The sequence below is a fragment of the Lithobates pipiens genome, unplaced genomic scaffold (genome assembly GCF_037356315.1).
Source record: "Lithobates pipiens isolate NorthernLeopardFrog02 unplaced genomic scaffold, aLitPip1_a1.2 Scaffold_16, whole genome shotgun sequence".
In the NCBI taxonomy this organism is placed as follows: domain Eukaryota; kingdom Metazoa; phylum Chordata; class Amphibia; order Anura; family Ranidae; genus Lithobates; species Lithobates pipiens.
The window spans coordinates 339464875-339485373 of record NW_027507748.1 but is presented as its reverse complement, the minus strand read 5'-3'; the positions used below and the strand labels follow the sequence as shown (position 1 = coordinate 339485373).

Genomic DNA, 20499 nt, shown 5'->3' with positions numbered 1-20499 from the left:
CCAGCACATTTTAAAATGAGAATATTACATTAGTAATATAATACAATAATCTCTCTAGTTAGAGGTTTGCATTCTTAGTGTAATACACAGAAGGCCACTTACATTTTTTTTTTTTAGATTCATTATCTGTAGGCTAGCAGTGCATATAAATATAAGCAGAAGTAGTAATTATAAAACAGGAAAGAAAATTACATACAGATATATTGATTATTTGCTGTAGATTTCAAAAGGTAAACAACAGGGCAAAAAAATCCTCATTTTGCTCAAACTTTACCATTGAGCTATATTGTTTTATCTTGTTGACAGGAACATATTGGATATACTGCCATTTTTTTCAAACACTTTCCAGATTATTTAAAATGTTTTTTTTTTTTTTATGATACTTAATGTATAGGGGAAAGATTTGGGATGGACTCTTCCCTTTTGCCATTTACCTTTGGAGATGGTACCTCATCTGGTGTGAGTGGAGTTTTTGCCTGTTCAAGTAGCCATAGATTATATGGATACCTGTATGGGGAACTCGAAATGGTGAGGGCAGCCACTTGCAAAATTCCTTTATCCAAAATCTGAGCATCCATGAAAGATGGAAAAGGGGCTGCAAGGGCAAAGAAAGGGAACAAGTGCCAGGAATCTGGAACCAAAAACTTGAACTTGGGAGAGCTGGTGTCAGTAAGCAGAAGCATAGTAGTAAGGGCACTAAGAATGCATCAAGTCTAGTAGAGATCAGAGCCAGGTCACAATGCAAGTTGGGTAACAGTCAAAGAGGAAGGCATCAAATTGTGAGCAGGAAGAGCCTAAGTTGAAATGCATACAACATAGGCAATGCAAATTTACCAAATGTCTGAGTTCAGATGAACCCTTTAATGTTTGGTAGCACACATTGTGAGTCATGCTAACTCATTGAAAAATGTGGACTTTAAAGGGTTAAGTGTAAGTTCATAATCTTACTGAGAGTTTGGATACCATAACCAAACTATATCTTCTTAGAAATCAGTAATGGTTATTTTCTGTTATAATAGACAAGGGGTTGTCAAGCAAATGACATTGGTGGGACTAGGCCAGGGTTGCCCAACCAGTGGCCCGCAGGGCCCTTTGATGTGGCCCGCAACCTCCTTCTGTAGGATGGCAGATTGGCAAGCCCAGATCAGGTGTTGCAGACCAGAGCATCTGCGTGCAGCTGTGTAGTAGAGCTGTATAAGTTGATGCTTCCTGTATAGCGCTGTCTCTTGCCACAGGCGCAGTGATACAAAATGCACTCTGCCAGGGACGGCAACAGCAGGCGATACCTGAATGGAAGACTGTTATTAAAGGTCAGTTTAGTGTGAAATGCCCCTTTCACACAATTGGTCCAACTCAATCAGACCCTCCATTTGCCTCTATGAAACGGCAGATAATAATCTGATTCGCTTAAAAAAAAAAAAGAAGGGGATCAATCCCCTTCCCTCAGGGAGGATCAGATCTGAGGACCCGTAGAGTGGGCTGTGTCAGTGTCCGCTCTGCATGGACCTGTCATCCAACTGCTCTGCTCATTGTGGCCCGCGACCAGTTACCAAGTCGCTTAAGTGGCCCTCGCTCTTCAAAAGGTTGGGCACCCCTGGACTAGGCACTATGCTTGGGAAAGCTGTACCAAAAAATTTAAACAAATATTTTTTTTAGGCCCCTTTCACATGGAGCGGATCAGTAATGATCCGCTCCGTGATGATCCGCTCGCTCAGCGGGGATCGCTCCGTTGTCCCCGCTGAGCCGGCTGCGGACAGGGCGGTCTCCGTACACTGTGCGGGGACCACCCTGTCAGCTCTCCGCTCTCCTCTATGGGGATCAGATGCGCACGGACCGTTCTGCAGATGGATAGAAAAATAGGATTTTCCTCCGTCTGCAGAATCGGACAGTAGCGGAGGCGGACGAAATCGAGTGTCTGCGGATGTTCATCCGCAGACACCTGCTATCCCATAGGGATGAATGTATGCCTGTATTTCATCCGCAAACGGATGGATGAAATACGGACATATCGTCTGCATGTGTGAAAGGGGCCTTATAATTCTGTTTGGTGGGGAGCAGTGGTTGTACCAATGTTTAAAAGGCTAGATTAAAATGATAAATTATTTTAAGTAACATGCATGGAATTACCCTTTAAAAAAATAACACATACAGTATGTATTATACCCTTAACCTGCCTATGAAGTAGCCCACCTGTATATTGTATACAACCTGCTTACAGCAAAACTGACAATTTACAGAGAAAAATATTCCATTGTAACTGCCGATAAATGACAGCTCCCAGCTGCTTCCTTCTGTTTCTAAGCAAAGCGACCAGGAATTCTCTTAACCACTTACAGACCGGACCATTTTGCTGGTCAAAGACCAGACCACTTTTTGCGATTCGGCACTGCGTCGCTTTAACTGACAATTGCACGGTGGTGCGACGTGGCTCCCAAACAAAATTAATGTCCTTTTTTCCCCACAAATAGAGCTTTCTTTTGGTGGTATTTGATCACCCCTACAGTTTTTATTTTCTGCGCTATAAACAAAAATAGAGCGACAATTTAAAAAAAAACGCATTCTTTTTTTACTTTTTGTTATAATAAATATCCCCCAAAAATATATAAAAAACATTTTTTTTCCCTCAGTTTAGGCCGATACATATTCTTCTACATATTTTTGGTAAAAAAAATCACAATAAGCGATTATTGATTGGTTTGCTCAAAAGTTATAGCGTTTACAAAATAGGGATAGTTTTATGGCATTTTTATAAATTTTTTATTATTATTTTTTTTACTAGTAATGGCGGCGATCAGCGATTTTTATTGTGACTGCTACATTATGGCGGACGCATTGGACATTTTTGACACATTTCTGGGACCATTGTCATTTATACAGTAGTCACTGCTATATAAATGCAGTGATTCCTGTGTAAATGACACTGGCAGTGAAGGGGTTAACCAGTGGGTGGCTGTGTAGGGGTTAAGTGTTCCTAGGGGTGTGTTACTAACTGTGGGGGGACTGAGCTTTCATTTAGTGAACACTGATCTCTGCTCCAATCACATGGAGCAGAGATCAGCGTCACTAGTTGCTAGGCAGAATGGGGAAATGCTGTTTACAACGGCATTTCCCCATTCAGCTGCCCCATGAGATGATCGCGAAAATGCCCGTGGGGTCCTGACCGGCATGCTCACGCGCCACCAGCGGCGCTCTCACGATGGCAGGGCGGCATTGAAGATTGGACGTACCTGTACGCCAATATGCCTGTCCATGCCATTCTGCCGACGTACATCGGCGTGCGCCGGTCGGGAACCGGTTGAACTAACCCAGACCCTAATGCTAGATGAGGGTGATATATAGAAATTACTAAGGGACCCCACACAAAATTGCATATCAAACCCAATGTTATTACTGCTGCTTAATGTGACAGCTTCCTGCTCAGGGATTCTAGTTGTTCGGGAGCCAATCATGGCCTAGGCCAATATGATGTCATATGGTGTCATACATCCCAGGAGTCTTCAGAAGTGGAAGAGGTGAGAAGGGGGTTTTCTCAGCTAAGTATGCACTCCTGCCTGCATGCCTGAGCTAACGGTAGATGGATGCCTGCATGCATGAGCTAAAGGTATATGGATTTTAGGAAGTAAATGCTACATGAATCATTTACCCTTACTCAAGAAGAATGGAGCTAGAGATCTTATGGGGTTGTTTTTCAAAGTGATTTCTCTTCAAAATAGGGCACGGAGACACGGATGGGTGAGCTTGCTTTGAATATTAACAATTAAATAAATAATGTATTCAGTTTGTGGTGTTGGGATGCAGTTCCACATTAAGAAATTATAGGAAACAGTTTTCTTCCAAAGAATTGTTAGAAGTTGTCCTAATAAAAAAAACATCCCCCTCTGGGTGATCTATGTGCATTGTAAAGGATTTTAACAAACTTTGTTGCAGATTCCAACCTTTTGTTATTCAGAAGTAATCCCTGTATGTTCCTCTGTGCTTCTGGTCTGAGCGGATCTAATGGGAGTGGTTTCATAATTATCTATCAGGTCTGCACCTGCAGGGGACATTCTGCTGAGCCTGCATCCCTGTAAATGTGTTCTACAGGGAGTATCTCACCAAAAAATTACATTTTTATTGCAAGGGATGCCTGAAATCTGACTCGTATCATAGGCAGACTTCTGGGAAAATTAGTGAGCCAATCACACAAGCAGGTATTTGTTTCTGGGGAGTGGTCAGTACACACACTGTGTACAGAACACCTCCATGTAGCCATATTGCAATGCATTCTCAGAAAATGACAGTGGCTGCCAATTAAAAAGGAAAGGTAATTTTTAATACCATTCAATTACAATATGACCCGTGTCGCAATTTTATACGCTATAACATTTTTGCTTTATTTGCATTTTTTTCCCCATAAAATTGGAGTTACCCTTTAAGTGTTCTGCATGGAGTGTTCTATGTGGGAATCACTGCACATGAATATCCTGATGGCCCACTTTTTACTTCACTGATGCTTTGCAGTAAAAATAACACTGGCCCAGGGGAGCAATTTCTAACCACGCTCCTCTATAAATCATATGCTGATATCTGCAGATATGATACACACAGGTCTAAAAGCCTGTCTAAAAACTTTATCTTGTACCTATTTATACTACAGCTTCAGTGTAACCTGACTTTATTTTGACACTTAGTTTAGAAATATAATTTTAGCTTTAGACACAAGTTTTATAGTTTTAGGCTTTCACACTTTTGAATAAAGGTTTTCAATTTCCCGAAAAATGCTGTGACTGTTTGGGCATATAGTATTATGGAGGTCAGTCTGCTGGTAAAATCTGATGTAAATCAGATCGGATGAGTTGATCACAACATGGATGGTTTTCTGAGAAACACTGGGGTTGATTTACTTTAGTGAAATCTACTGTTCACTTTGAAAGGGAAGTTGCACTTTGCAAGGGAATTTTCCCCAAAGTTTAGTGAATTCCACTATTTCACTTCGCAAAAAATACCCAAATCAAATGCAAAATAAAAAAAGTAAAAAAAAAAACAGCATTTTTGCTTGCATGTGATTGGATAATGGGGCTCAGTAGAGCAGTAACCTCATTTACTAAGGTCTGGGGAAACAATCTATTTACCTTTTAATAAATCGACCCTATGTCATTTTATGGTCAGGATAAAGCATATCAAGTTTGTAAGTAACAGGGGAAAAATTATTTTTTCTTGAGAAATGTCGAGATTTTGCTTGAATTCACCACCTACACCTATCTCCTACATCACCTACATCACCTACATATGCAGTGGCTAGTCTGGGTTAGGACCTAATGTTCACATCAGAACTTTTTCTCTAATGATACAAGTTAATGGGAATGCAAAAGTATAAAATACTCTGGAAAGTTGTGGTTGCTGTGACTGAAATGGACAGAATATCAAGTTACCATATAAAAAAAATACATGAATTGAACATACCTGCTTAAGATGGTCACAAACAAATGTTGAGCAGTGCCACTGTGCATTACCAGCAGGCTTATCAAGCAATGACGTTGTGGTCAATTTATCAGGCATGATTTCCTTCTAATCATGACAAAAAGTACGTATGATATGTACAGTAGAATACCATTCATTGGTTACATAAATTTTACTTCATCACACTTAATTTACTATTCATATAATGATGACAGTGCATGCATAAAGCATGTTGTTTTGAACAAAAGAATGTTTTACATGTACAGACTTGAATGTGTTCCATTATATAGAGAACATTTCTTGGGAATAGCTGAGGCAGAAAAAAAAACATTACAAGCCACAGAAGAACCATTACAAGAAACACTTAACCCTTATAAAAGTGATCAGCGAGAACTAGAATCCAACCATATAAGCTTATTCTAAAATCCAAACAAAGAAAAAGCATATTAAAGCAGGTTGATTCAGCTTACACGGATGTCCAATGTAGTTCATAAGGAGGTCAACTGCAGGTTAAATGCATAAATAAAAAGTTTATGCATTTAATGTTTAAACTTTTCATGAACTCCCCAAGATATTTTTTTGTAGATGCTAAAGCAGTGTTTCTCAACAGAGGTCCTTGAAACCTTAAGCCCCGTACACACGCGCGGACTTTTCAACATCCAAAGTCCGACGGACTGAGTCCGTCAGACTATTCGATCGTGTGTGGGCTGCAACGGACTTTTGACTCGCCAAAGTCCGAAGGACTTTAGAATATGGAACATGCTTCAAATTTTTCCGAAGGAACTCCGCCGGACCCGGTCCCTTTGAAAAATTTGCTCGTGTGTATGCTATTCCGACGGACTAAAACCGACGCTAGGGCAGCTATTGGCTACTGGCTATGAACTTCCTTATTCGAATCCAGTCGTACGTCATCACGTTCGAATCCGTCGGAGTTTAGTGTGATTGTGTGTGGCCAAGTCCGCTCAGCCGAAAAGTCTGTCAGAACTCCGTCGGAATTCCAGCAGAACTCCGACGGAACTCCTTCGGAAGTCTGTCAGACATAAGTCCTCTCGTGTGTATGGGGCTTTAGGGTTCCTCCAGAGGCTTCCAAAGGTCCCTTGAGCAATGAGCAATTTCTGCCTCCCAGCTAAGTTCTCACTGAAAACATTGATATTTTTAACTAACTGAAAGAAGATAGTTCTTCCCAATGTCCACAAGTTTAGGGCGCATTCATTCCATTGACCATCACACTAAAGTATCACAAGTTGTAGATATAGTAATTTTTAGCAGGGGGTTCCCTGAGACCTGAAAGGTATTTCAAGGGTTCTTCAGTGTTGAAAAGGTTGAGAAAGGCTGTGCTAGAGAGTCTGGAAATCCACACAGTAATCCGATGCAACCAAACTTTCCAAATTCAACCCTAGGCTCCAGAATAGAGTGTAATAATGTTTTATTGACAGGAGTAAAAAGTATGCACACTGTAGCAAAAACTGCACATAACAATTTACAAGGGCAAGTCTGGCAAAAGTGCAAGGTTTGTACTAGGACAGGCGGGAGTAGGGCAGTGCAGGGGAGTAGTATGGCAAGGAAATGCCAGGACTTGATGGGATCATGAATTAACAGTTCAGGGTGCTGAACTGGTAAAGTAGAAAAATAAAATGAAAGCAGCTGAATATAAATCAGTATTTTTGGACACTCAACTGCTGAAAAACTGGAATACAAATCTTCCTGCAGTCAGAACAATGTGGATGGGCTGTGGTGGCTGCAAGGAGAAAACTATTATAACCCTTCTCAACTCTACTAAATGTGTTTGTTACTGTGTCCCCATTGTATAATTTTTCCATCACTTCTCTTCCTTTCCTGAAAAAAAATCAACCACAAGAGAATCCCTAATATCCAAAATGTTTTAAAAAATTAGAAAATCTTTTGCAACCTAGTCAGAAACTAGGCTTGCTAGGGTCCCATACTGAAAAAAGGCACAAGGAGACCACACCATTCCATCATTAATTGAAATGTCACCATTTCTTTGCTCTTTTGAACCCCTTCTACTATTTATTTTTTCATTTTCCCCAGCATAATGCACAGTGTTGGGCATATGTTAATGAATTGCTCCATTTAAGAGTCAGCAACTGTCACTCTCAATTCTGGCTGTCATTGAAAGCTTGGGTCCCCACCAATGATCGGGAACCAGAGTGGTTTCCAGTCGTGTGACTGGAATGTCAACTAGTGATCACATGCAAGCTGGAGACTACACTGACAACATAAGACAGATGAATGCTGCCATTTTCAATTTGCAATATGATTTATGATGTAATTTAAAAGTGTAATAAATGCAATTTCATAAAAAAAAAGTGCTGATTTTTTTTAAAAAGAAAATTTTGTTAAAAATATATATTTTTTTATATTTTTGTGCATTTTTTATTCTTAAAAAAAAAAAGAGCACGGTTTTTATTAAACACTATACTAAATAAAAGCCTTAAATGTTTTTAAAAACAACATAATTACATAAAAAGTATACAAGTCACAGGGTTATTGTCAATAGTACTGATGCATGCAGACACTACTGAATTCAGCCTGGACTTTAAGCAATCCATGGCCTTTGGCCATGAAAGGGTTAACATGAACATATTTACCAGACTGTATTCTTGTTTTAACTACCCAAATACAATTGTTTTGTTTTTGTTTCTCTGATTTTTGTAGATGAATATGAAAATAGCATGGAGGAAGCCAAATAACTATATCTTTATTTTTATTTTTATTGCTACTTAATCTAAAAACACATTTCTGTATAAATAAAAATATAACTAAAACATATGATAGATTTTTCATGAACATGAAATGACATTACAGCCACCTACATTATATAAATGCTGGGGTATTTTCTTGACAGGAACTGAATCAGGAACGGAACTTAGATAAGCCACCAAACGTCTTTAACATTACAGAACATGTCCAGTTGAATGTGACTACTACTACTATTAGCAACATGACTGCTTAATATGATTTGTCAAGAACATAATATGTATGGTGAACATGATCCATACATAACATGACTGCTGAAAACAACCCATCAAGCACTTTACTGGAATGTTGAGCTTGATCTGACAAATTTCTGTCATCTGTAGCTCTATTTGTAATACATGACAAGTCAAACATCAGACATGTAGCATTGTACCATTCGCTTACATGTTTATATAGAAAGAAGCTGAACAATTTCTGCCACTAGCAAGAGCCAATAAACATGCAATTGCCTTTGATAAAATTGTATGAATATTATGTGCAGTAAGAAAGTAAGTAAGAGTAACGCTGCGTACACACGATCAGAATTTCGGCCAGCAAAAGACCGATGAGAGCTTTTCATTGGAAAATGGGACCGTGTGCATGCTCCATCGAAAATTTAGCTGGCCGAATTCCCGCCAGCAGAAATTTGATAGCATGTTCTCAATTTTCTCGATGGAAAAACTTTCTATCGGAAATTCGGATCATGTGTATGCAATTCCAACGCACAAAAACTCACGCATGCTCAGATTCAACTACGAGATGGAAGCTATTGGCTACTAGGTATTGAACTTCCTTTTTCTAGTCCCGTCATGCGTGTTGTATGTCACCGAGTTCTTGGCAGTCGGAATTTGGTGTGACCGTGTGTAGACAAGATAGTTTGAGCGGAATTCCATTGGAATTCCAATGGGAAAACCATCAGAGCTTTTTCTGACGAGAATTCCGATTGTGTGTATGCGGCGTAAGAGTAAGAGTAAGAGTAAGAGTAAGTAAGAGTAGAGAATTTAAATTCTTCTATCTATAGCTGTCTTCATTTTCTTCTGCTTTAAATTTTTATGAATAGATATACAAAAGCTTAATTTGGTGTAAATGTGGCATTGCGGGCAGATTCTTTCTATATCATATTGCCATCAAAGTTGACTTTTTGATATTACTCCAAGAGAAAAAAATAATCAATTGCAGCTTAAGGTGAATGAACCCCTCAACCATTCTAAATATCTAATAGAAAGGCATCTGCTATTACCCTTGTTCACCTTAAACCCTTGTCTGCTTTAGGTTTGCGTTGTAAAAAGGAGCTTCCCTTCCGTGCATCTTATCCAATACAAACATCTGTAATGGCATTTGATTAATATTTAGCTCAAAATCAGGGAAGTCAAACCACTGTACTTAATGGATCAGGTCCAAGCACAGGGCACAGCAAAGTATGGCACATATATGCAGGCTAGGCTAGGCTCAGTCAAGTTTGCAGTGTATACGCAATGGAAAAGGATGATGGTGGAGCAGGAGCGGATGCCAGCCTATCAGTGGGGGTCCATAGCAGGTATTATAATATAAATGACTGCACAAGTAAACATTGTGTGTAGATGATGTACCAGGTTCTCTGCAAAAGGATAATATACTGGGAATTAATAGCAGCTTACGTCATTAGCCCATTACAACTCCATTTGATTCCTTTGTACTTCCTATTGTTACCATTCTGCCCTTTGCCATCTAAAAGCTTTAATGGCTGTTGAGGAAATCCTTGATTTTTTTCTATTACAGAATCAAGTACTTTCATCAGACTAAGCAAAATTTGACCTCACTTCAATACCTTTACCTTTTGCAATATTAACAGTTTTTGTTTCTCGAAGACTGAAATAGGGAGAACTTTGAAAAGCACTCTAACTTCTATTTGCTCACTTTAAATCACAGAGTAAAGAGACACGGTTAAAATCATATTGCAATCTTGCTATTGTTGTACGCTTCACTGCCCCAGTGGCAGCTAGCCATTATCAGCCATCTGCTTGCTGTTAAGCATTTACATATAAAATCCCTGAAGAGGATTTTTTACTAATATTTTTAGGATTTCTTTATGTTCAGTGTGAATAATGTATGCTCTCATAGGACACAAAAGGGGAAATTATTAAATGTGTACAATTAACCCACCCACTGGATAAATTCAGCGGCTGCGTGAATACATTTAAGTTTTTTTGTTGCATATTACTAAGCATATAGACTGCAACATTTAGCATACAAGGCATTATAGCCTTTTTAACACATTTTTTTAAGCAATTCGATTTTTCTTTCATCCAATTATTACAGGAACTGCTAAAATAAATGTGTCATGAGAGAAATATAAGGCTGTCATTAGTGTCTCTGTTTTAAAAATGGTATCTGCCTGGCGGATATACTGACATACAGCGGGTCCCCTACTTACAAACATCCGACTTACAAATTACTCCTACTTACAAACAGAGGGGATGACAGGAAGTAATAGGAAATCTACCCCTAGGAAGAGAGATTCTCTCCTGTAAGAGTTAATATGGGAAAAAGGTGTCCCCACTGATGCTTTATCACCAATCCTTGTTTCCCTAACAGCCCAAAATTTTCAAAATCCAATTATCATTGGGACAGAAAGTGAGGTGAAATCTTCTGTACAGGGGCCCAGACAGCTAAACAGATGTTACTGGGGTGATAACCCTTCCCTATGTTATCCAAAAAGCTTAAAAATAGATTTTTTGGCTGAAGCTACCCTTAAAAAATTTACCTGTTCCGGCTTACAAACAGATTCAACTTAAGAACAAACCTACAGTCCCCATCTTGTTCGTGACCCAGGGACCCCCTGTACCGGGTTACTTTGAGTCAGTAATCTACAACAAATAGGCAGTAAAGTAAGAATCCTCTGTGTACATGTTGAACCAGTGATTTAGAGGTCTAAGACGGTAGGGTTGATTTACTAAAGGCAAGTAGATTGTTCACTTTGCAAGTGCAGTTGCACTCATTTTCCCCAGAGCTTAGCAAATGAGGTGAATGTTCACTTTGTAAAGAATGCCCAATCAGGTGCAAGGAAAATAACAAAACAGCATATTTGCTTGCACATGATTGGATGATGGAAATCAGCAGAGCTTCATCACATTCACTAAGCTCTGGGGAAAATTAGTGCAACTGCAATGGTAAAGTGCACAGTCAATTTGCCTTTAGTAAATCTCAACCAGTAAATCAGTGACAGTGAATTGTTGAGGGCCAGTTTGACAGCCAGGTCAGCCATAGCAGCCTTCACATTTCCCTCATGTCAGAGTGCAGTTTACGCACACACAAAATAGGTTTCATACAGTACAAGCAGTGAACTGCATCAGAACAGAGTGAGATAGGACCTCAAAAATACATTTCTAGTAACTGTATTATGTGTTCATTCAAAACAACGCTTCACAGTTATCTGTTTTAACCACTTTCATCCAATAGTTAATAATATTAATAATAATAATAATATACTGTATATGTGTAGCAACCAAGAGAGACGCTTGCAGGGCTTTAAAGGAGCCACCATATGCAAAATAAACCTTTATTTTACTGAATATCCAATGTTTTTTTAGGACACAGCAACTGTGACAAAGGTGTGCTGTGTCCTAAGGGACACTCGGTAAAAAAAGTTTGTTTCACATATTGTGGTTCCTTTTAAGTCCTGCGGGTGCCTCTAGTGAGTCTGCTGAATATATTATACTATTGGTGTTGTGTAACCAGGCATTTTTTTCACTCTTGTGGTTTTATATACATGTAGGCAGGTGCAGTAATTTGTCTGCCCTGTGGCACTGTGTTGGTGCGACAGGGGAAAAAAAAAGTATTTTATAGTGAAACTAAAGTCTTGTTTGTTTTCTTTTGTTGTTAAAAACAATACTTACCTGCTCTGTGCAGTGGTTTTACACAAAGCAGCCCATATCCTCTTCTCTGGTCCCTTTTCAGCACTCCCTCCTGTTGAGTGCCCCCACAGCAAGCAGCTCACTGACTTTAATTGACAGCAGTGGGAGCCAATGGCACTTTGCTGCTATCTCAGACAATCAGGGGGAGAGTCCCAGACAGCTGAGTCTCTTGTGCAACATCACTGGATTGAGATGGGGCTCAGGCAAGTATTAGGAGGCGGAAGGGATTGCTGCACACAGAAGTTTTTTTTTTAATCTGAATGTATAGGTCCCCCAAGTGTGTATGGCATAAGGCACTGCTTATACAGTATATATACAGTATTTCACAAAAGTGAGTACACCCCTCACATAACCCTTAACCCTCTTGGGCATGGAGTTCACCAGAGCTTCACATGTTGCCACTGGAGTCCTCTTCCACTCCTCCACAATGACATGATGGAGCTGGTGGATGTTAGTGACCTTGCACTCCTCCACCTTCCATTTGAGGAGGCCCCACAGATGCTCAATAGGGTTTAGGTCTGGAGCCATACTTGGCCAGTCCATGACCTTTACCCTCAGCTTCTTTAGTAAAGCAGTGGACGTCTTGGAGGTGTGTTTGGGGTCGTTATCAAATTGGATTACTACCCTGCTGCCCAGTTTCCGAAGGGAGGGGATCATGCTCTGCTTCAGTATGTCACAGTACATGTTGGTATTCATGGTTCCCTCAATGAACTGTAGCTTCCCAGTGCTGGCAGCACTCATGCAGCCCCAGACCATGACACTCCCACCCCCATGCTTGACTGTAGGCAAGACACACTTGTCTTTGTACTCCTCACCTAGTTGCCGCAACACACGTTTATCTGAACTAAATAAGTTTATCTTGGTCTCATCAGACCACAGGACATGGTTCCAGTAATCCATGTCCTTAGTTTGCTTGTCTTCAGCAAACTGTTTGCAGGCTTTCTTGTTCATCATCCTTTTGGGATGACAGCCATGCAGACCAATTTGATGCAGTGTGTGACGTATAGTTTGAGCACTGACAGGCTGACTCCCCACTCCTTCAGCCTCTGAAGAAAACTCATACAGTACCTGACCGTGAGATTGTTTTTCCAGTGTGATTGTATCACGCTGGAAATTGGCACTGCGAGGCTGTGCTTCTTGCGCCTGCCGCCCCCATGAGATGCAACGTATCCATAGGAATGTATTGGGGGTGGCGAGCGGGAGGAGCGACAGAGCTTTAAGTCCATGCTTTGACTAGGCCATTCCAAAATCTAAATTTTGCTTTGTTTAAACTATTTGGAGGTGTTTCGGATCATTGTCCTGCTGCATAACCCAAGTGCACTTGATCGTGAGATCACGAGCTGATGGACGGACAGTCTCCTTTAGGATTTTCTGGTAGAGCTCAGAATTCATGGTTCCATTAATTATGGTAAGTCGTCCGGGTCCAGAAGCTGCAAAGCAGCCATGGACCATCACGCTACCACCACCATGTCTGACTGTTGGTATGATGTTTTTGTTATGAAATGCTGTTTTTGTTTTATGCCAAATGTAACGGGATGCACACCTTCCAAAAAGTTGCATTTTTGTCTCATGAGTCCACAGAATATTTGCCTAAAAGTCTTGGGGATAATTAATATGTTTTTTGGTAAATGTGAGTTGAGACTTTTTGGTCAGGAGTGGCTTTGGTCTTGGAACTCTCCCATGCATGCCATTTTTGCCCAGTCTCTTTCTTATTGTTGAATCATGAACACTGATCTTACCTGAGGCAAGTGAGGCCTGCAGTTCTTTAGATGTTGTTCTGGGTTATTTTATGACCTCCTCGATGAGTCGCCATCATGCTCGGAGTAATTTTTGTAGGCCGGCCACTCCAGGGAAGGTTTACCACTGTTCCAAGTTATCTCCATTTTTGGATAACGGCTCTCCCCATGGTTCGCAGGAGTTCCAAAGTCTTAGAAATGGCTTTGAAACCCTTCCTAGACCGATACATGTACATTATTTTGTTTCTAATCTGTTCTTGATTTTCTTTAGATTGTAGCATGATGTGAGGCTTTTTGTGATCTGTTAGCATGCTTCATTTTGTCAGACAGCTTCTATCTATGGGATTTCTTGATTCAACAGGTCTGGCAGTAATCAGGCCTGGGTGTGGCAAGTGAAATTTAAGTCAGCTTTCCAAAAAATTTTGGTTAATCACAGTTCATTCTTGATTCATCATGGGAGGGGGCAATTACTTTTTCACATAGGGCCAGGCATTCCATTAACAAATGAAATAATAATTTAAAAGCTGCTTGTTGGATTCACCCGGGTATATTTGTTTAATCATTTAAGTTTGAAAAATATGCAAAAAAAAAAAATCAGGCATATATATATATACCAGTCTCAAAACAACCAGGTAAATCAAAATGCTCTCATTCTCTAACAAGAGAAGTCACCCTTGGTGTACTTAGAAATTAATGAGATGCATTCCACAGTCTATTTACAATCACATTCTGTCTAATCCGCATCACTGTCACTCAAGCAAACCGAACCATCAATGCATCTCTCAGTCACTTTATCAAACATCAATTACATTTACATTAACTGTGCAGGCAATCAATAGCTCATAATTTGAAGCCGCCACTGAAAAGAAGTGGTTTTCATTTATTCTGTTAAACTGCAAGGTTTGGCTTTAATCTCCTTATAGATATAATATGCGGGTACTGTGCTTGTATTTTGCAGATGTAGACAACAGCTAAGAAAATGTAGATGATAAGCACAGTGCAGTTATGGTACTCCACACCATATACATAAAACATATAATAAAAAGAAGTAATTATCATATCATGGTTTTACTCCAGTTGAATTACTTAAGATAAGCAAATAAATAGATAACCATTCTACTGGCAATTTCCCCTATTTAATCATAATATATCGAGATTCTGTCCACAGATCTGCCAGTATTTCCTGCCGCAATTTTTTCATTTTGTTTTCTCTTTATTGTTTCCAAGAATCTTTAATAAAATCACAAAAACTGACAGACAGTCAAACAACCTTGCAGTATATCATCCTGGCACACCAAGCATACAAGTTGCTTTCCCCATGATTTGAATCCTGCAAGTATGAGATCTCTCCAACACGCTTAAAGACGCTACAATTTTATATAATATTCTTTACAACAAAAACATGAATTAGAAGATTATCTAAAAACAACTCACCAGGGATTCTTTTTGCCTCCTTGATTTAAGTTGATGGTGTACACCAAGGGTAGGCAACCGCGGCCCTCCAGCCACAGTGAAACCACAAGTCCCATGTTACATTGCAAGACCCTGACAATCACAAGCATGACTCCTAGAGGCAGAGGCATGATGGAATTTGTTTTTTCACCACAGCTGGAGTGCCAAGGTTGCCTACCCCTGGTGTACACTGTGCATTAACCCCAACTGAGGCACAAAAATTTATAAATAAATCACTTTTTTTTGAAGATTGGAAAAGGATTAAAACCTTTTTACATAAAAAAAAAAATGAAAGTGTATTCCTGTCTTTTTTTCAATAGTGAAATTTCCTTTAATTTCCAATTACATTGATACCTTGTATGTTAGAGTACGACAGGACTTTGCCAGATGTGGAAAGAAATTAAAAGTATCTCAGTAAGGAACCCAGGCAGCAATAAAAAGCCAAAAGAGATCATTTAAGTTTAAATACATTATTTTGTTACTTAGTATATTGAAAAAACAGCACTTGCTGTATTTAAAGTGTCATTAAACCTAGACTATGAAAAAATGTCATTACATACTATATAACAGAGTGTACATACTCAGAAACCCACTAAAGCATTTGTTTTGTGTAGATTAAGATTTACAGAGTTGATACTGCCTTCAGTTGTCCCTTCCATCTACTCCATTGTCTCTGTGTCCCCATTACAGCCTGAGATTCTTTAAAGTAGCTGTTGTCATCTACTGAGCATGCCCCAGTTTCAGTTCCCCTCTACTCTCTTCATTTCCTCCTTTTTCTTATCTGTGTAGCCCACATGAGTATAGAGTCACACAGTGGTGAATGACACTCCCATTCTTTCCTCCTCCTCCATGATCTCCTATTGTTAAACACTAGAGGGGCGGGATATAGTATGCTTTTTAAATACATTCACTAAGAAAGTCACAAAAAGGGTCAGTTTTGATGTAAATGCATATTACGTATATCAAATGCAATTTCCAATACCTGTAAAGTAAAAAAAAAGAGCCTTGGATGAAGATGCTGTCTGAACAAAATGAAAGCTAGTATCAATTATCTTTAAATCCACCTACACAATGTTAATGCAAAACAAATACACATTTAATGTTCAATAAAGATTTGTAGGGAGCTGTAAAACAATTTTATTGATTTTTATAATCTACTTGGACTTGCTCTTCTGAAACAGTTTTTTTCTTTTTAGTCATGTGACCGGCATAGCACTATACAGAGCTGTGCAGACACAGACAAATGTAGAGAGCACACAGCAGTAATAGAAACTGCTCCCAAAGATCTTTCCCAGCAGATGCCAAAGAACAGGGAAATATCATGTGACCACACAACAGCATTGCAGGAATAAGATACTTAGAGTTAGAAAATAAAACAAAATACAATTGCATGATATATATGATTTATGTGAATGAATTATGGCAATTAACACTTCTCTATTTAGTGTAACCTACTATCTAAACAAATCTTTTTTTAATGTTGAATCATCCTTAACCACTTGCCGACCACCCATCGCAGTACTGTGGCAAGGTGGCTCGGCTGCAGGAATCCGCATAGGTGTACGTCGGGTCGTGCAACAGCATTGTGTGGGTGCATGAGCCCCACCGTAGGTACGCACACATGCCGGTTGGACAGCGGGGGAGCCAATCAGTGGATATGGCAGATGCGATATCCGCCGGTCACCCATGATCATTCCCCGTAGATACATAACTGTATAAACAAGGCATATCTCCGTTCTGACAGGGGATGACACATGATCTTGTCTTCCTGCTATGCAGGAAAATGGATCTCTGTGTTGTCCCCCATAGTGAGTAAAAAGGGAACACAATTAACCCCTTGATCGCCCCTGATGTGATGATGATAGTGCTTGACCTGTCCCAGTACCGCTAGAAATCGCTGATCATTGGCATTACTAGTAAAAAAAAAAAATAATAATAAAAAGTTAAAGTTAATTTCATAATTAAAACTGTTTTAAACCCAATAAATGGGCCACAGCCTAAACTTTTCCACCAAAAAAATGCCATAAATCTATCCCCTATTTTGTACAAGCTATAACTTTTGCGCAAACAAATAAATATACGCTTATAAGGATTTTTTTTAATCAAAAATATGTAACAATAAATATTGGCCTAAACTTATGAAGAAATTCGATTTTTTTTCTTTTTTTTTTAGTGAGCATGTTTTATAGCAGAAATTAATAAATATTGTTTTTTTTTTAATATGCCTGTATTTTTTTGTCTATAATGCAAAATATAGAAACCACAGAGCTGATCAGATACCAACAAAAGAAAGCTCTATTTATGGGGAAAAAAAGGACATCAATTCTATTTGGGAACAGTGTTGCACGACCGCACAATTGTCAATTAAATTTTTGCAGTGTTGTATCACAAAAATGGCCTTATTAAGGGGGCAAATCCTTCCGGTCTTTAAGCAGTTAAAGGATAAGTTAATTTTTGGAACATGTTACATGATCCACCCATTTTTAGGGTGTAAAATGTAACATGTTCCAGCATCTGCAGCTTTCATCTTGCTGCCCCCCTCCCTATGACAATCAAGGATCTTCTCCACTATTTAAAAACAGCACAGCCATGCGGGACTCCGCCCCCATGACAACATCATTCATTCACAGTTTCTTCTGAATGAATGCCTACAAGTACTGTCAAACGTTGCAGCTGACAGCTTGTAGTTTTCAATGAGCAGTGAGGGTGCTGGTGAGCATCCTAATAGTTAATGTATTTTCCTGCCATCAGGTAACTGTCTGCCAGTATGAGGTATGTGCAGACAGCTATTCTGAGGAGCTATGCCCTGAGAGCAATGTTCTGCAGGCTCCTTATGATGCGTACACACGATCGGAATTCTCGACGGAAAAAGCTCTGATGGTTTTTCTGACGGAATTCCGACGGAATTCGGCTCAAGCTGTCTTGCCTACACACGGTCACATCAAATTCCGATTGTTTATAACGCGGTGACGTACAACACGTACAACGGGACTAGAAATAGGAAGTTCAATAGCCAGTAGCCAATAGCTTCCGTCTCGTAGTTGAATCTGAGCATGCGTGATTTTTGGCGCGTCAGAATTGCATACACACAATCGGAATTACCGATAGAAAGTTTTTCCATTGGGAAAATTGAGAACATGCTATCAATTTTTGGCTGGCGGAAATTTGGACAGCTAAATTCCGATGGAACATACACATGGTCACATTTTCCGATGAAAAGCTCTCTTTTTCTGATTGTGTGTACGTGGCATTAGAGAAAAAAAATAATACTTTTTTTAACCTGCAAAAAATGTGCATTTATAATTTTTATTTTTAAAGGGGAACCTATCCTTTAAAGAGAGTTTCCATTAAAAATAAATGTGGGAATCACAGGCAACTGTCAGCTCCTGGGCTGCAGACTGTTAACACAGCTACAAGCAAAGTCAATTTTTCTATATACACAACATGCACAAAGTAGAGGAAGAAAATAATTGCAAGTAGAGTTATAAATATGTATATTTGAGGTGTCTTCCTAACAGTATGCTTTTTCTTTAATACCATTTTTCTTCTGCTTTTTTCCTGCTGTATTATCTATTTCCCAAATCTTTAACATGATTGACACCCTCATGTAAATGCTACCGTGGTTCAGATAAACCTTCACTATCAAACTCCCATCGTCTCATCACACATCCATTCTGCTCTACAAGGAGAATTTCAACAAGGCCCAAGGTTAATGTTTTCCGACCTGATTGGTCACAAATGAGACAACTTCAGACTGGGGAGATAATGCTGTGGAGGCCTGTGTTTGAAAATTACAGTTGTCTTCTCTGACTGAAGAACTATGAAACCACGCTGTAGTATCTCTAGTCAATCAAGGTCAAAGATTCCATCCGGGGAGCCTTATCGTGCAGCCCCTGCCTTCTTTTAACTGTGACTACTGAGAGCTAAGGTCTTTTAAACAGATATGCTGACAGAGGAAAAGACAGACTGAGAAATATTGTAAGGAGGTTGCTTTGGTGTCAAACTAAAGCAAGTATTTTTGTATGTAATCTAAGAAATGCAGATGCTCAACTACCTAGAAATTTTATGTAGTAGATACTTATTATTCAGGCTTTTGTGCTCTTCAGTTTTTCACAAAGACTGTTTAATAGAATATACTGAAAATATATTTTTAGCCAGCTGTTATGGAAAAACAGAAATCCTCCGTCTTAGCCTCCGTTGTCAGGAAGTAAAATTAATGCTCAATGCCACCTATGCAGCATCTGCTCATATATCATAAAAATACCCTGTTGTCAGATTGTTTACATCAACAAAAATCTTCCCATAAGATCATATGCACATTTAACATATTTCAGGTATGGTATTTACTTGTAAAAGTCTCCCTTGTGTAGCTATCTAAAAGCCTTAAGACCGCTGCTAGACACATCTTGGATGGCATGTCAGCTGTCCCAGCAGACTTAGAATTATTACTTAATAACACTCTATAGTATTCCCCTCAACCCTAATCAAATAAAAATGTTAAAATGGTATTAGACTCTCATTTAAAAAAAATTCTCACCGGTAGGGTAAGGTAGGATAATGTAGGCCCAGCCATTCTAGCAGCCAGAGAGAGGGCACCCAGAAGAAGTCCAGGCAAAAGTGGAAGTGCCTGTGACCAGCAGGAGTGGTGACAGCGCCAATAATGAAGGGCTTTGTTTGACAGGTAAATGTGCTTATGTGTGCTGCATACTACTAGGGCTACCAATAGAAAACTTCCTGGGGCCCATTAAAAAAAATCAACAGAGTTTAATATCACTTTAAGTAAGGAAATAAGTATAACGCATGCCAAAGATGATCTGATTTTCTTTCCTGAAACCACAATTGTGTTCTTTCAGTGGGGGGGGGGGGGGGGTCACAGGACACAGTGATTATTTCTAGCCATCTATGGCTGTAATGGAGTACAATCAGCCTACCCATATATGGTTGACATGTGCGCCATCAATAAATTTGTTTTGTTTCATTCTGTTACATTTCGTGTTAGCCGTTAATTTGCTTTTCGTAATTCGTGTCTGAAATTCTATTTGGATTCCTACAAAATACGAATTTTTGTTAGGTTCGTTAACTTTTCGTAACAATTACGAACGTTCATTATGATGAATTTATGAAGCAAAAAATACCTTTCTCAATATGGCAGTTGTTGACTCATTATGAGGGGCTCCCACCACCCCTGTGCTGTGCTGACTTCCTCCTGGGGCTGTACCCCT

General features: G+C 39.4%; 1 protein-coding gene and 1 long non-coding RNA gene across 2 annotated transcripts in view; one reads left to right on the top strand and one right to left on the bottom strand.

Annotated features, from left to right (window-relative positions):
• Positions 1-5583, bottom strand: part of LOC143982795 (uncharacterized) — a 36461-nt gene extending 30878 nt beyond the window's left edge. The window contains exon 1 of the long non-coding RNA XR_013274512.1: positions 5443-5583. This is a non-coding gene — a long non-coding RNA (uncharacterized LOC143982795). The remainder of the gene's footprint in view (positions 1-5442) is intronic.
• EPHA10 (EPH receptor A10) overlaps positions 1-20499 on the top strand; it is a 943825-nt gene that overhangs the window by 151945 nt on the left and 771381 nt on the right. The window lies entirely within an intron of this gene.